Source organism: Adiantum capillus-veneris, chromosome 12, assembly GCF_014529385.1.
Source record: "Adiantum capillus-veneris isolate H3 chromosome 12, ASM1452938v2, whole genome shotgun sequence".
Taxonomy (NCBI): Eukaryota; Viridiplantae; Streptophyta; class Polypodiopsida; order Polypodiales; family Pteridaceae; genus Adiantum; species Adiantum capillus-veneris.
Window position 1 is genome coordinate 111,233,133 of NC_140942.1, and position 16,096 is coordinate 111,249,228.

A 16,096-nucleotide genomic window follows, 5' to 3' on the forward strand; every position below is an offset into this window, starting at 1 on the left:
CTTGAAATATTACCTGGAGATGTTGCTTGTGTTCCTCCAATGAATTAGAGTAGATGATAATATCATCAAAGAACACTCAAGTGAAGGTTCGATGAGGCTTGAACAGCTTCTCCATCAAGCGGTTGAATGTGGCTGGTGCATTGGTCAAGCCAAAAGGCATGACAATGTATTCATAAAGACCAAATGTAGTGCAAAACGCGGTCTTTACAATGTCTTGATCAACTATCCTTATTTGATGATAGCCACTCTTTAGGTCAATCCTACTGAAGTAGGTCGATCCTTGTAGCTTATCAAATAGGTCTTCTACCCGTGGAACGGGAAACCTATTCTTGATAGTGATCCTATTTAGTGCTCTATAGTCGACACACATACGATATGTGCCGTCTTTCTTTTGCACTAATAGCACAGGTGAGCAAAATGGAGATGAGCTAGGCCTAACCATGCCCTTCTCAACTAACTCATGCACTTGCCGCATAATCTCCTCTTGTTGAGCTTGAGAAACTCTATAAGGAGGTTTATTAGGCGGTGAACTTCCTAGAAGAAGTTCAATTGCATGGTCATCATTACCTCGTTTAGGAGGTAGCTCACAAGGGATGTCATCAATAAAAACATCTTGAAACCCCTTGAGAAAATTGGATAACTCTAATTCCTTTTGGTTGCTTTTATTTTCTTTTGCTAAAGCATTAGGTTCATTTTGAGAGTCTTTAACAAAAATCATGTACACGGAAATAGAGCTCTTTATTGACTTGTTGAAAGCTGGTGTATGTACAATGGGGATGGTGTTACCCATTTCCTTAGCATCTATATACATGTCTTTTTCCCTGAACTTAAAGGAGATTCTCCTTTCAGGAAATTTAACATCGGCAGCCAGGCGGTCAAACCATGGTGCCCTAGGATTACATCCTCATGCTTGAGAGGAGAGATAAAGAAGTCTTCTTTGTCCACATAACCTTGGACATGAAGCCTCAATTTCCCGATTAAGGGAGTGACTGAAGCTTCTTGCCCCTTGAAGGCACTGTCTGCGGGTAGGACATCTCCCATCTCGTAGGATTGTATTCCTAGCTTGGTGGCCAACTCTATAGATATAAAATTGTGAGTAGAACCAGGGTCAAAGAGAATAAAAGCATCATGTTCTTTTACCTTTCCCCAAGCATGGCATAGAGGAGATCCTTTGTGGTGAGTTTGGTGAGTCTCCTCCTCTTGGATTTCAACCAAGGAAGCTCTAGGAGGATCTTGGCGGTTGTTCTTTTGGGGACAAGCGCGGTACGCATGCCCTTGTTCTCCGCACTTGAAACACTGGTTATCCTTACGATAACGCTCAAGCAATTCAGGAGAGAGTTTATTCTTACCTTTGTAAACTCCCTTCTCTTTAGCTTTGTTGGAGTTGCCCTTAGGAGACTTTTGGACATTTTCCTTCCCCTTAGGCTCATTGGAACCCTTGTTTTCCGGGGGCTTATTATTTCTTTTTGCTCCCGTTTGGAAATTGATTCGAGAGGCGACCATAGTGTGGTGTATTACCGCCGATATGGTACGTGGTCTTTGGGAGTTGACATACTCCGCCATTTCTTCGGTTAAGCCCGCACAAAATTGTTGCTTTTGCTCTCCAAAATCCAACTTTTTGAAGACAGTGGCTTTGAGTTGTAGGTCCCAAAACTTGTCTACATATTTGTGGATAGATTCATTGGGAGAGAGCTTTAAGCTTGGCCATTCGGTGAGTACTTTGTCTTTGGCATCGGTGGCCAAAAACTGCTTCATAATGGAAGCTCTTAAAGCTTTCCATGTTCGTGGAGCTTCACCGTTGGCTCGTAGGCTAGACCACCATTGTCTGGCGGACTTTTGAAAGTGCATAGCTACATGGCGTAGCTTAGAGGACTCCGTAAAGCCCTCATCTCCAAACGCCGCATCGAATTGTTGGATAAAGGCCAAGACTTTGTCCGTAGCACCAAAGGTACCATCATAGGTAAGGAAAGAGATGCTCTTCCCTCCCTCTTTGAATTTCTTCAACTTGGACGACCTCTTCCATGCGGCATAGGATTTCCTATGGCCTCTTCTTTTTGATGGGTCAAAGGTTGCACCATCACTTTCTTCAGAAGGTGAAGAATTTGAAGAAGGTGGAGAAGAGGGTGACCTCTTTCTCGCCTTTTTCTTGTCTTGATCTTTGTCGTCTTCACCATAGCTTTCATAAGAGGAAGAGGATGAAGAAGATGGAGAAGAGGGTTTCCTCTTTCTCGCCTTTTTCTTCTCTTGCTTTTTATCATTCCTCTTTGAATTATGGCATGGAGAAGAGTGTGATGGTCTTCTCCGCTTTGATGGTGATGGAGAGCGTTTAGCCCGCCGTCTTCGTGGAGCCATCTCTGCCGAGGTGGCGGGAGACTCGCTTCTTTCTCGTTCCTTCGGTGGAGGCTCTTGAGTTCTCCTTTGGGAAGGAGATGCATCATCAAGAAGTAAATTCTTGAGCCCTTTATATGGATTCTCTTCTTCTTCCCGAATCGGAGAGAGACCTCTTTGGGTAGTCTCACAAGGAGGCTTCCTAGGTGTTCTCTCGTCATGGTGATGAGCTTGGAGAATCTCGTGAGCACGGAGCTGCCGTTGCACTTCACTTTGGAGAGATGGATTGCCCATGGCTTGTTGAAGCCTAGAAACAAGATAGTTAACAAGCATTGAAGCATCATTAATAGCTTGCTCATGAGCAAAATCAAAGTTATCAACATTAATTTCACTCTCTTTACTATTGTCAGCCATTCTAACAACTTTTAGGTGTAAACTTTTTAGGTGTAAACTTTTTAGGTGTACTTTGGCACTTCAAGCCCTAGTTGCTACTCCTCTTTACCCCTTTAGAAAAAGCACTCAAGCTACTGTACCCGCGGCTCGAATACCATTAATTGCAAGGAATAGAAGAGAGGGTCTTTCGACACCAAAACAGCATCGGCTCCTGTCAAGCTTCTAATAGCTCAATAGTGGTTAAGCCGTAGGCAATCCCCATAGGACTCTACTATTAAGACCATAGCTCTCGACGGTGATGCCCCGTTAACTGCACGAAGGCAGGCGCACTACAAGGATGAAAAATCCCTATTCTACTTACTCACAGCCAATTAATAATACCAACCATTTGTAGCTAGCTTGAGGACCTCCCTTCTTGAGCAAGAAAAGAGAAACCTTGAGCTCAGATACCAATGTAACATTTAATGGCCTAATAACTTGTGTGTAGCAGAAATTAGCATGAACATAGTGGGCATTTCATTAGAATATATTCCTAATGAGAATTACAAGAGTGCTTGAGTGGAGAGAGCAACAAAAAGCATAACACCTAGTTAGATAGCATCAACAATACTTTCAAAAGAGAGAGAAATTAAGCTATTGACAACAGTTGAGGACCGTATTTGCATGGAGCCGGTCCCCCCTCCAAAAGGCTTTGTATTATGGTTTCTCCCATCAAGAGAGACATTGTACAATACAATTCTTTGTGTTCCTTCAAGACTAGCTAGTGCAATGACGATGGAAGCTTCATGCACTAAGCAAAACACTTAATCAAACACAACTTGAATTATCCCCGTTCTCAGACCCAAGACCTCACACACCTTCGAAGATGGTGAGAGCTAGCAGGGTATGAGAGTAGATTGAGAGGAAGAAGGAGTATCTTACGAGAAATATGTACATCTCCTCACATAATCACTCATATGTAGCATAGCTTAGCTTAGTAATTAGCTTGGTAGAGGAGATGAGCATGCATTGAAGCTTGGCTCTTGGTTGGATTTGCATCCACATGCCAAGAGAGTGTTGATGTAGGCTTCTATCTCACAAGCTTGGAGTAGGTGATGAGTTCTCCATTAAAGCTTGGGAAGAGATAGTCTTCTCTTTCTTCACACATGAGCTTGTGTGAGTGTGTGTGTGTGTGATAATGCCTTGCAAAAATCAGCCCCCCTCTCTCTTGGGCGAGCCCTCTTGCTAATTGATCTTGCTGAAGCCTCATTGGCCCTCCCCAAGTCAAGCCAATTACAATTAAGCAGCATAAGTGATAGCCTTCTAACATGTGTCCCCCTTTCCCCTTTTGTGAGAGCTTTAGGTAATTAAATAATTAAACTAAACTCTCATTGGACCCCTTTGCCTCCTGGCCAATAGGAATCAGGCAAGCCAGGGGCTCCTGAATGCTCATTGGACCCCTTGGGAGACTACCCAATAGTCTTCTAGGAGACTTAATTCTCATTGGTTTCTTTTATTAAATGTTTTTAAATTAATTAAACTAGATTTACTCTAGCTTAATTCTCATTGGTCCACTTCAAGGGTCTTCCAATAGGAATTGGGCACACCTTGTGGGCATCTGGCCTAGGGAGCTGACATGTGTCCCTAATTCCCTTTGTGTAAAGGGAGCCTGTGTGTGTGTGTGTGTGTGTGGATTTCTCTCTCATCCCCTACCTTTAGGGCTCGCCCCCTCCCATGTAGGGATGTGCAAAGACTTTTAGGGCACACACAAAGCATCCAATTTTCCCTAGGGTTGACCTTTGGACACAACCTTTGAATTTTGGAACCTTAGCATTTTGGAAGTCTTAATGGGCTGAACCTTAGGGTCTTTTTATCCCATTGTTGCACATGGCTCTTTTGTAGATGGTCCCCCCTTTGGATCCCTATTTTCCCTCCTTTGGATCCCTACTGTGGCCGGTCTGCTAGCTTAACCAATATTCTAGCTTTTTCTCCCCTGGCCTTCCCCACATTAAATGATCAGTTTAATATCAGAAAATCATTTAGGAGAATCAGATATTGATTATTATGACACCTTCTGTGCATCTTGGGACACCAAAAATTCTCAAATTTTGCTGAAATTCAAGTGTTCATGCACCCATTCAACTTTGGCTCCAGCAATGTCAAGGGGGAGGGGTGAAGTATTGTGTGGACACTTGAGTTCAAGCAAAATTTGAGATTTTTTTGTATCTTTGGGTGCACACAAGGCCAAAAAAAGCAGAAAGGGGGGTGTCCATAAGGGCGGACACATCAGCCAAATAGGGTCCTTTTTTGGCTAATTCGTGCACCCTTGTGGCCACCCCCCCTTTTTTGTTGGCTTTGTGTGCACCCCAAGCTCAAATTTTGCTTGAATTCAAGTGTTCATGCACCCATTCTTTCCCTCCCCCTTGATTGTGGTACCAATTACAATGAGTTGTTTGGCAAAGCAAAAAGGACACCCCTTAGTGAATGGCAGCACCAAGTTTAGTATTTTTTAGAAACTTTGAAACGTAATTGAAAATAATGTACAAGATAAAGAGGCAACTGCATATATTTCATTAGCACTGAGAAGGAAGAAAGTTACATTACTCATTTGAGGTGCCCATAATTTTCTTAGCCATTTCTTGGCATCTCTCTTGCACATAAGGCAGCTCCCCATCCAAGAGGAAGTGTGCTATCACCTTAGAGTCATTCGAGCCAACAGAGGCCTGTTCCCTATCTGGGCAAGCACCTTGACACGGGAGCTAGTGCCAAATTCAATACATACAAGGAATCTACAAAATAAGAGCAGAAGATGAGAAGTTTAGGCAATGGTGCTTAAGCACAAAACTTTGCTTAAAGCTCTCAAAGACCACATCATGAAATGGCTTTAGAGAGTGAACTCATTGTGTACAATGGCAACATTGCTAGGGGAAAGTTTTCCTATGTAATATGCAAGGGAGGAATGTAGTCCAAGTTTTCCCGTCTCTTATGCAAACTCATCAAAGGCTCCAGGACATCCTATCATAAACCAATGAAGGGTAAGAAAAAGATAATTAAGGTGAGAACATGGCAACTTTGAAAGTAGGATAGAATTTACCTCATGCTCCTTGTCCTCCTCCTCTCTATTGCCCTTGGCATCCAAGTCAATGTACAACTTCATCGCATTCACAAACTTTGGCTCATCAGAGAGGGGGTTTTCCATTGGAATAGGCATCCTTGCTATCACAACCTTGACTTGCATGGCTTGGAAATATTTCTCTGCCACGTGCAACTGCTCTACTGCCAGAACCTCCGCACACACAAGTGCAATAGTGTTAATGACAGAGTCACCGAGTGGTAGGAGATTTCTTTCAAGGGCATCTGGCATGTAGTCTAGGGGTTATTAGGAACTGGTGCATGGCACACTCAGGCACTCATCCAGGCATAGGTCAAATGCTTTCTCCAAGTCATGCAAGAAAAGAAACTCCTCCCCATCCACTACCACTGACGATAAGTAGCTGATCTCTACTTCAATGATTGCCTCATCTATCATTGGAGCATCCTCTGCAGTGACACTAGAGCTAGACACAATGATGGGTTTTTCAACCACTTCCTTGAGCCCCCTAGGGTACTCAAGCTGAAGTGCATGGCCTTCAGAAAAAGGGTTCATGGGGACACCTTGCTGGTCCTAGGCATCCTTGATGATGGAGCCAACCTAAAGGTGTGGTGATCGCACCTCCTCCAAATTGGGTTCCTCGTTGATAAGAAAGATGGAAGTAGCCAACCAAGAAAGGTATTACATGCCCAGCTTGCGCTTCTTCAATGTTTGCACCCTCGGGGCATGATCATCCAAGAAATGGCCTGCATCGGTGGTAATTTCTTGGAATCGTCTCAATTGCTTAGAGAATGGGTGACCCACTTTGTGGATGTAAGCGCAGGAGACTGAAAGGCACACAGATCCCTGTATGTGGGGGGATATTCACGACATATTTGATGATGTACTCCTCCATGAATGCTGGAAATCTCGGCAAATGCATCCATGTGGAGGGAAACTGTGGTGTCAAGGTTGGGGAGACGAGTGAAAAAGGTGTGAAGTTCCAACTTTCCCTTGTAGTTGGTGTCCAGACGGTGAAGCGTGAGAAAGGGGTGGATGTGGGCACAAAAGCAGAGGCTATGGATGCATCCATATCTAGTTCAGAGTGTCGACAGAAAGTGAAAGAGCTCAAGGGTTGCAAAAGTGAAAAGTGAGAATGAGTCATCAAGTCCCCCTTTTATAATGGTTGACTTTTTTTTAAAAGGTACTTTTTCCCAAAAGAGCTCAATAAAATTCATTTTTTAAATGGGGCATCCAAATCACGCTATAAAAATGGACTTTTGTCTCATTACATTATGGAAAATTTGGACTCTCAAAGGGGCCCTATAAGGAGGTTTCACTTTTCCTCTCTTGTCAAAGTGGTCAAAGCAGTGAAATACATAAACGCTTTGTCAAAACCGTATCAACCAATATATCATTTGGAAGATCTTAGAAAGTAGGTTATAAATCCCCAAACTCCGATAAATTTGGAGTTGATTTGTAGAAGTTATGGACTCCCCACTGAAGCTGAAATGTGGGGAGAGATTCCATTTATAAGACGGAGTTGTCATATCAAAAAATGGAATCTTCTAAAATCTAAGGAATCTGATGGCATGTTATATATCAAGGGATAGATCTTGATGAGTACCTTCTAAATCCAAAAGGTCCAACAAGTTTTGATTTCATTTGTAAAAATTTTACCATGTGTCCTTTTTGGACAAGAAAGACAAAGTCAAAGTCCTTATAGGGCCCCTTTGAGAGTCCAAAATTTTCCTAATGTGATGCGTAGATTTCAATAATAAGTAAAAATGGTACTGAAACAAGTTGTACACAAGACCGCTATTGTTAAATGAAAACTTAAATTCAAAGTCCAAAATTTACCAAAGCTAGGGAAATTGATTACAAAGGGGATTGTTTCCAAAAATGTAAGAGTTACAAAGCTATAACAATGATAGTATAGTTCCATCCATACCCCCAATCATCCTAGATCGTCATTTTGTCTTCCATTCTCTTTCCAATTTGCAAACATTCAACAATAATTAGTGAAGCAATGATCCTCAAACTTTAATGTATCAAAAAATTCGTGAAAAAGTTCTCACATTGTGACCTTGGAGATAAAATTGAGCTTGTTGAAGGTCCTCAAAACCCATAATGGCCAAATGTTCTTGCATGTTGTTGAGAGTCCAATGCTTGTTCACCTAGAAAGCTTCCAAGGCATCATTGAGCATCCTCACTATAATGTCAAATCTTGCAAAAGTTCCATCTACACATTGTAAGGGGGTCCACACTCCAAGCTTGTACATCCAACGATCATAGTGAAATCGTACGTACAAAAAGGTGCAGATTTTAAATAGTGCATCCCAATACATGATGCTCCAACCTTACAACGATACCTATCTCCATTGTGCATTCCCTCCACAAAAACCCAGCTCTCTTCTAAAACCCTCTCTAAATCCTTATGATGCACATCTTTACATACAACATTGTGGTTGTCTCCCCAAATGCAAACTCTTTAAAAATCTGCACAAAACAATGAGTAGGCAAACACCAACTCAATCCCACAGACCTTGAAGCTTTAGGATATTTCAAGGAGTTTTGGACACTTGAAAGATGCTACCGACCATAAATCTGGTTATAGCCACTCCATACTTAATAAGGAAGATACCTTGATGTGTTCAAGATTCCAATCACCTTGCGTAGTAGTAGATACAATATAGGAGTGTGAAGAGAAGAACATTCTTCCTTGAACGAATTTGGTTGGGCAAAGGTGTGCGAAAATTGTTGCTCCAATATCTGCATGTATAGCAATGAATGTGCCGGAGAGGCTATGAAGTGGCTACTCCTCCACCAATGTAGATGGAAATATGATTTCAAGCAAGCCAAAACATAATTATGAATCTATAAAAACATTCCACTATGACTTCACACCCAACTTTATATTCTCAAAACATGTACTTACACAATGTGTTGGAAATTGAGTAGGTTGTTGCAATTTCATGCTTGACATTGAGAAAACGTGTTGCACAATGGCTATAGTCCCCTTGTACTTGCCATTCTTGAAGCCAAGGAGCTTTCCTTTTCAATGATCATCCAAGTTTGCATGGCTTTGACCACATTAAGGACCAATAGAAGATGGTTGCATCATGTACACCCAAGCACCTTTGGTGAACTCTTATGGCACCCTTTATACCTCTTGTGTTGTGACATGCAAGTCCAGTGACCTCATCCTTTGGCTGCCTTTGCAGAGTAGAGCTTACCATGGGTGAGTAAAGGAAATTAGGAGGAGGAGAAGGCCATTGCTTGTTGCTACAATGCAAGTGAAAAATCGGGTCAAAAAGGGGGTAAACTTGGAGGTTCCAAGTGGGCCCCTCTCCCCCTTCTCACTAGGTGAGAGGCCATTAAAAATTGTAAGACTACTTTGTTCCCATACTATTTTGAGGGCATAGAGTGTGTCCACCCCCCTCTTCCTATTGGCTTTCCTCTAATAAACCTTAATCCCAACGACCTCTAAAGGGTTCATATTTTTCCTAATGAATTAGCCCCCTACGTGTCAGGGTACCTATGTGTGCAGGTAATTGCTTTAAAAAAAACCTATTTTATTTGCCTTGGAGTTTGGGTCAAATAAGTGAAAACCACTATTATTTCCAGAACCTAAGATCTTTATCATGATTTATAACCAAAGTGTGCACTTTTTCCCTTTAAGGTGAAGGTCTAAATATATCATAACTTGGGATTTTGCATAATATTCAATCAAAATGTACACTACAAGCCAGGAGATGTGAGCCACGACACTAAAGGGCATGGGGTCTTTAATGAAGACCACATATGGGATCAACAGCGGAGAAGTGAATACCCAAATCTCGAGGACAGTGGACAAAAAAAATAATGTCCACATGCTCAATCATCAAGGGAATTTGAACCCGGAACTTGCACTATGGTAGCCCAATGCCCTACCAGTTGGGCGTGTGCCTTTTGTATCCCCAATGCCTAAACAAAAGTTTATAAAGTAAACCTCTATAGCATGGGGTCTTTAATGAAGACCGTGTGATGGGATCAACACCGAAGAAGTGAGAGCCCAAATCTCAAGGAGAGCGAACGGTAAAAATAATGTCCACATGGTCAATCATCAAGGGGATTCGGACCTAGAACTCACATTGTGGCAGCCCAATGCCCTAACCACCTGGGCATGTCCCTTTTGCTGTCCCCAATGGCTAATCAAAAGTTTATAAAGTAAACCTCTACAAGCATGGGGTCTTTAATGAAGACTGTGTGATGGGATCAACGACAAAGAAGTGAGTGCCCGAATCTTGAGGAATGCGGACGGCAAAAATAATATCCACATGGTCGATCATCAAGGGGATTCAAATCCAGAACTTGCACTCTGACAGTCCAATGCCATGACCACCTGGGCATGTGCATTTTGGTGTCCCCAATGCCTAAACAAAAACTTATAAAGTAGACCTCTACAGATAGAAGTAAACTAGGACACACAAAGTAAAGTCGGACATTTCCCTTTAAAATTGGACGGCCGAACTTACCTTGCATCTTGTGTGCTCAATTTGTTGTCGTGTATCCCATCACAAGAGCTTCATTAAAGACCCAGTGGATCCCATCATGAGAGCTTCATTAAAAACCCCGCGCCCTTTAGTGTTGAGGATATGTGCGAGCAATAGTGTGTATGTGTGTTAAAAATAATAGAATAAATATGCATACATGTGTAGAGTTGTGTCTATTTGTGCACACATGTATAGCCATCATGTTATTCCTGGTAAAGAGGGACACTTTTAAAGTGTGTGCATAGATAATTTTTGGTATGATACCCAACAATGGGATCATGCCGCTTATAAGAATTGCATCATCATCGTACCACACATCATAAGGCCATGAGGTCACTTGGGTTGATAGGTTCTCAAGTCATGTGGAAGGATGCTTCTAAGGAATCTACATGGGAAAGGGAGGAGAAGCCCTATGGATTCAAAGAGATCTACATCATAGCATATAGCATTTGCAAAAGTTTTCACATTGCATTTCATCATGAAGATGCTCCTTTTTTTTTCCCCCTTTGCATGAAACGCTATATAAGAATCTAGAAAGCTCTACTACAAGCCTTACGTATCCCAAAAGGAAGAGCTCAAATATTTCTTGTACACTTAACCCCATGTGGTAGCTATGATGGTTTCTCTTGTAAAGGTAGATCTTGACCTAAGTGCATTGCTTCATGAGATTGTCTTAGAATTTTGTCCCTTGCTAATACTAAGATTCCATTGAAGGTAAACCTATTTTTTGTCCAAAGGAGCTAGCTTGGTTGGTTCCAGTGTGGCCAAGCGACCACGAACGTTTATATCATGTTGTACGCGATATGTGCGATTTGCTTTAAAAAACGATGTCTTAACTCTTGCCGAAATGGGTTTGGCTTTGTGAGTATTGAACTCAAATCGGAGCAGGGATACTAAGACATGGAAAGGCGAAACTTTGATTTATCTCCATTGAATTTTGGAAAATTACCAATTTTAGTGAGGTTAGCTGAACTTAGTTAGCCTCAAAAGTTCTGAAATAGAGCATGCTTTTGGTCATAAAGGGATTGGTCTTTTGCAGACCATAAAACATCTCAAATCTTGAAAAATGGGAGGGTTGCAAGCAACGTCATTTTCCACTTATAAGCTTCAACACGAATTGTATGGATAAAAGGGGAAACTGTGTTGACCTTTGAGGATGACGTAACTCTAATATGATGAAAGACACAATGCTTGGAGCAACAATTTACCCTTCTCTAGGCTACAAACAAAATACCTTTATAGAACCACTTTCCTCTTAACAAAAAGTTTTTCCATGAAAAAAAAAAAAGGTTGGCATGATGTTTGCCAATAAACAAAAAGTTTCTCATTGAGATCAATTGCGTTTAGGTAAAAGGGTTTTTTTTTTTTTTAACATGTTTTTATACACATGCCATTGGTTAATAGATTGGAACCATGTAATCGGTTCCTTCTTGCAATAAGTTGGCACAATTTTGAACACATTTGTTTAAGTGGAATCTACAAAGATGTTGTGGGAAGGCTTGTGAATGAAAGCAAAGCAAAAGAAAATGTGGTTTTTGGGGGGGGGGGGGGGGGGGGGGGGGGGGGGGCGGGGGGGGGGCAAGCAGGGGTGGATGCACAGGAGGAGGTGGGATCACAACAAGACACTGTGCCAGGCAAGGCAAGAGCAGATGACAGACAATCCCTCTTTTGGAGGGGCCAAGGTTAAAAATAACTTGTAAGAGGCAAACTCATATCATTGCCACATGCAAAAGTGTCACAAATGCCACCAAAAATTGGAGAGGCTGTGGGAAGGTGGCAAAATGAGGAGGTTTACACACCACCTAGGGTAAAGACCCCAATAGAAAGCTGCCCCCGGAAAGGAGTACATAGCTATCGTCTGCATACGTACAAACTCGCACCACTGATAGGACAATGAAGCACGAGTGGGTGGGTGGTTTATGGCAATAAACTATGCATCTTAACCGTTGTATGAGGGATTCAAACCCCCGTGGCACAATGGTTGCTTTCATGCCCCTCACACTTAACACTCCAATTTTTGATACAGCATTTTGTCGCTATTCTGCGTTTGCATTTCTTTGTCGACATTCAAATTTTTGTTGCATGTAGGGCTCTTGCTCTGCTTTCAAATGCACCTCTCCAAGGTGAAAACTCTCAAGAATAAATTGAGTCACACTTCTCCTAAATGTTGCATCTCTCTCTCTCTCTCTCTCTCTCTCTCTCTCTCTCTCTCTCACACACACACACACACACACACACAGACACACACACACACACACACACACACACACACACACAACTTGAGCCGATCTTGCTAGACCCCAGAATCATATCTGGAAGGTTATGTGGATAGTTTAAATTGATAAATAATTGGAAACCCTAGTGGATATTATATCATATGGAATAGAAGATATTAAATCAAATGGACTATCATATATTTTTTTCAATGGGACATATATTTTGAGTTAAAGCAGGGAGTGTTACCAGAATTTCAATCTCAAGCTTGCAAAAGCTAGGAGGTGATTTGAGGCCATGCCATGGACTATTTTAGCAATAGGGGTGCTTAAGGATAGCCCATGTAGCTTGCAAAAAAATTTATAAAAAGCCCAATGCTTCTCACTATCTCTTCAGACTTGGAGACTCTATCATTTTCTCTCTAGGTTTAGAGAGAGTCTTCTCAAATTCACTAAGAGAGAAAAACTCTAAGTGAACCAATTAAAGTACTTAATTGGTTAGCTTTAAATTGCATAGATTAGTGATAGAGAAATTAATCTATGATCATTTTTTAATTATGTTAAAAATGAAAAAAGATTAAGCTTTTTGATAACATAATTTAAGCCTTGTTTTAATATACATACTCCTCGTATGTGGATCATGGTATTCTATTGCTAGGTGAAACTACACCTTGTTGTTTGATGATGATGCTAGCCACCTCACTAGAAAGGCAACAAAGAATCCGTGCTACATACACTAGTCTCTTGCTCATGAAAGGTCAAAGAGTTGTAAAAATTAACTTATGTTTGCCCTCTTACGGAGAAGGCATGGCAATTGTCATACACTATTCTCTTGCTCATGAATGGGCAAAGAGTTCTAAAAATAACTTTTGTTTGCTTACGAAGGAGGCATGGCAACCTCTCTAGTGTCACTTGGAGATGGAGAGAGAGAGAGAGAGAGAGAGAGAGAGAGAGAGAGAGAGAAGAAGGGGCGGGGGGGGGGGGGGGGGGGGGGGGGGGGGGGGGGGGGGCGGTCGTGTTGTGCATTCGTAGTAGCTTCTTGAGGTTGGGGAGACTTGTTTTGGTTGTAGGTGGGGGGGTGGGGGAAATGATGAAGGTGTCGGTGTGAGAAGTTGTGGGTCAATGCAAAATTCTATTGAGGTCAGAGTGTCAGTGGAGATGTCGAGAGAAATGATGCCAACCCTTTCTTTAATTGGGATAGCTCTCAATGAGTGATTGTTCCTAGGAATAGAAACATGAGAAATGTTTGTTTCTCCTTGTGCTTAAGCAATGTAGGATGTTTTACTAGTAGCTTGTACTACTTTGGTTGGAACCCTTATCTTTCCTATGCATTGCTTGGCTCTCTGGAGGCACCATATAGCATCAGCTCCTGTAATATGGAAATCTCTTTGGAGAGATTGATGTGTTCTAAGCTGCCCATTTTCTATGATATCCTTCCATGCCCTAATACGTACCTTGAAACATTTATGAGCCTTTCTATTAACTCCAGCTTTTGCTTTACCTACAAAGGAACCAAACCAAAAAGAGTCCATGAGAAACGAGAAAAGATTAGAGAAAAAATCCTTAGAAGGTTTCCAGTTGGATTTGATATTGTTCCACGCATTCCACATTCTGCATACAAGTTTGGATCCATAGGGAATGAAAGAGATTGGGGAAGGCAGAACCTCTCTGAATTGCAAGTTGGCCCATGCTTTATAATTTAGCATCTTGAAGTTGTGCACATCCCTTTTCAGAAGAAGTGCCCAATAGTATCAGAGGTAGTTGCTCTATATATCCATTTTTTTGCCATTTTGACTACAAGATATTCCAAATTTAGGATTCCCAACCCTCTTTTGATGTCTTTGGATGATCCACACCTCCTCCCAATAAAAATGATCTTGCCAGAGATAAAACTTGATTCAAGCTTGCTACTTGGTTGGACACCAAAACAGGAGAAAAAATATACTAAAGATGGAAGTAAGTAGTGGTTAAGCACAAAAGCTCTTGATGCTACTAAATTCTGATGGGTTTGTCATTTTTTGATTTTTTGTTTGAATGTTTCAATGACCCAATCCCATTTCTGAGCAAAGGTGATCTTAAAGCCCATTGGAATGCCCAAAAGCCTGAAGACATGTCCATCTCTGATTTCATTGCATCCAGCTTCTATGATGACATGTGGGACTTGATCTGTGGAGGATTCAAAACCAATCTTGGAGTGATTGATCACTGAGCCATTAGCCATACAGAAGGTGTCCAAGCATGTGCAAAAGTGCTCAAAACCAATCTTGGAGTGACTGATCACTGAGCCACTAGTCATACAGAAGGTGTCCAAGCATGTGCAAAAGTGCTCAACTATGCCTGCATCATTTGACACCAGTGAGTTTGTATCATCAGCAAACTATTGCAGTACCTGTTCTTTAGATGTACAGGAATCTTGATGCCCTTCATGAGACCTCTCTCAAGAGCATCCTGCACTAACCAGCCCAGGGAGTCAAAGGAGAATATGGAATATAAGAGAGGGGCTATTGGGCATCCCTGCCTGATTGATCTTTTCAAAGAAAAGGCATCTGAAAGATCATCATTGACAAAAATTCTTGCACAAGCATTTCCAAAAAGAATCTGAATGAACTTGATGAAAGGTCTACATAAACTAATATCAGGAAGATATTGAAAGATGAAGTCCCATTCTATCCTATCATAGGCCTTGTCAAAGTCTATTTTAAAAAAGATGAAGTCTTGCTCATTGTTGTGCAGATAGTCAATGGTTTCCCACAATGTAATTATGGGTTCAAGTATGAACCTCCCCTTAAAAAAATCCTTTTTGCTCAGGAAGGATAATCTACTGCATAATAGGACTTAATCTTCTAACTATAGACAAAGAGAAGATTTTGTACACAGAAGTTAGACAGGAGCCTTAGGCCTCCAATTCCCTAGATCCTCCCTAGCCCCCCTTTTGTGAACGAGCCTAATAACACTAGTGTTCATAGAGGTGGAGAGAGCTCCTACCCTAATGGCCTCATTCCATATGGACAAGATATGTTGAACTAGAAAATCTTTATAAATTTTGATAAAATCATTTGGAAGACCATCATTTCTAGGTGATTTTACCATTTTTAAGAGCATCTATAGCATCTCTTACCTCCCCCTCTGATAGAGGCTGATTTATCCTTTGAGCTACCTGATCAAGGACATATTTTTTTCTTATTCTAGCATTGGTATCTCTAGCAGAGGTGATATCAACCCCTCTTTTGGGGGGAGATGAATTCAAAAAAGAAAACTTCAGCAACCTTCAAATTTTCAGCAAGAGAATTTACAGCTTGACCATCTTTATTTCTCAGAAAAGGAATGAAATCCTTTGCCTTTGTCTTTTTCAACAGGTTAAACATGTGCTTATCAGGCCTATCAATTTTGCCAGCCTAGAAATCTCTTGTCCAATGGATTGAGGCCTTAGAAGATAAGAGCTCTTCATCTCTAAGCTTAGTTTTAAGCTCAACTACTTGGGGGCTAGGAGGGCTTCCAAGGGGAGAGGCCACTTTCTAGAGAGGTCATCTGGCTCCTTATCATCATTCTTCTACTATCTCTAATGTATCCAGCCTTGA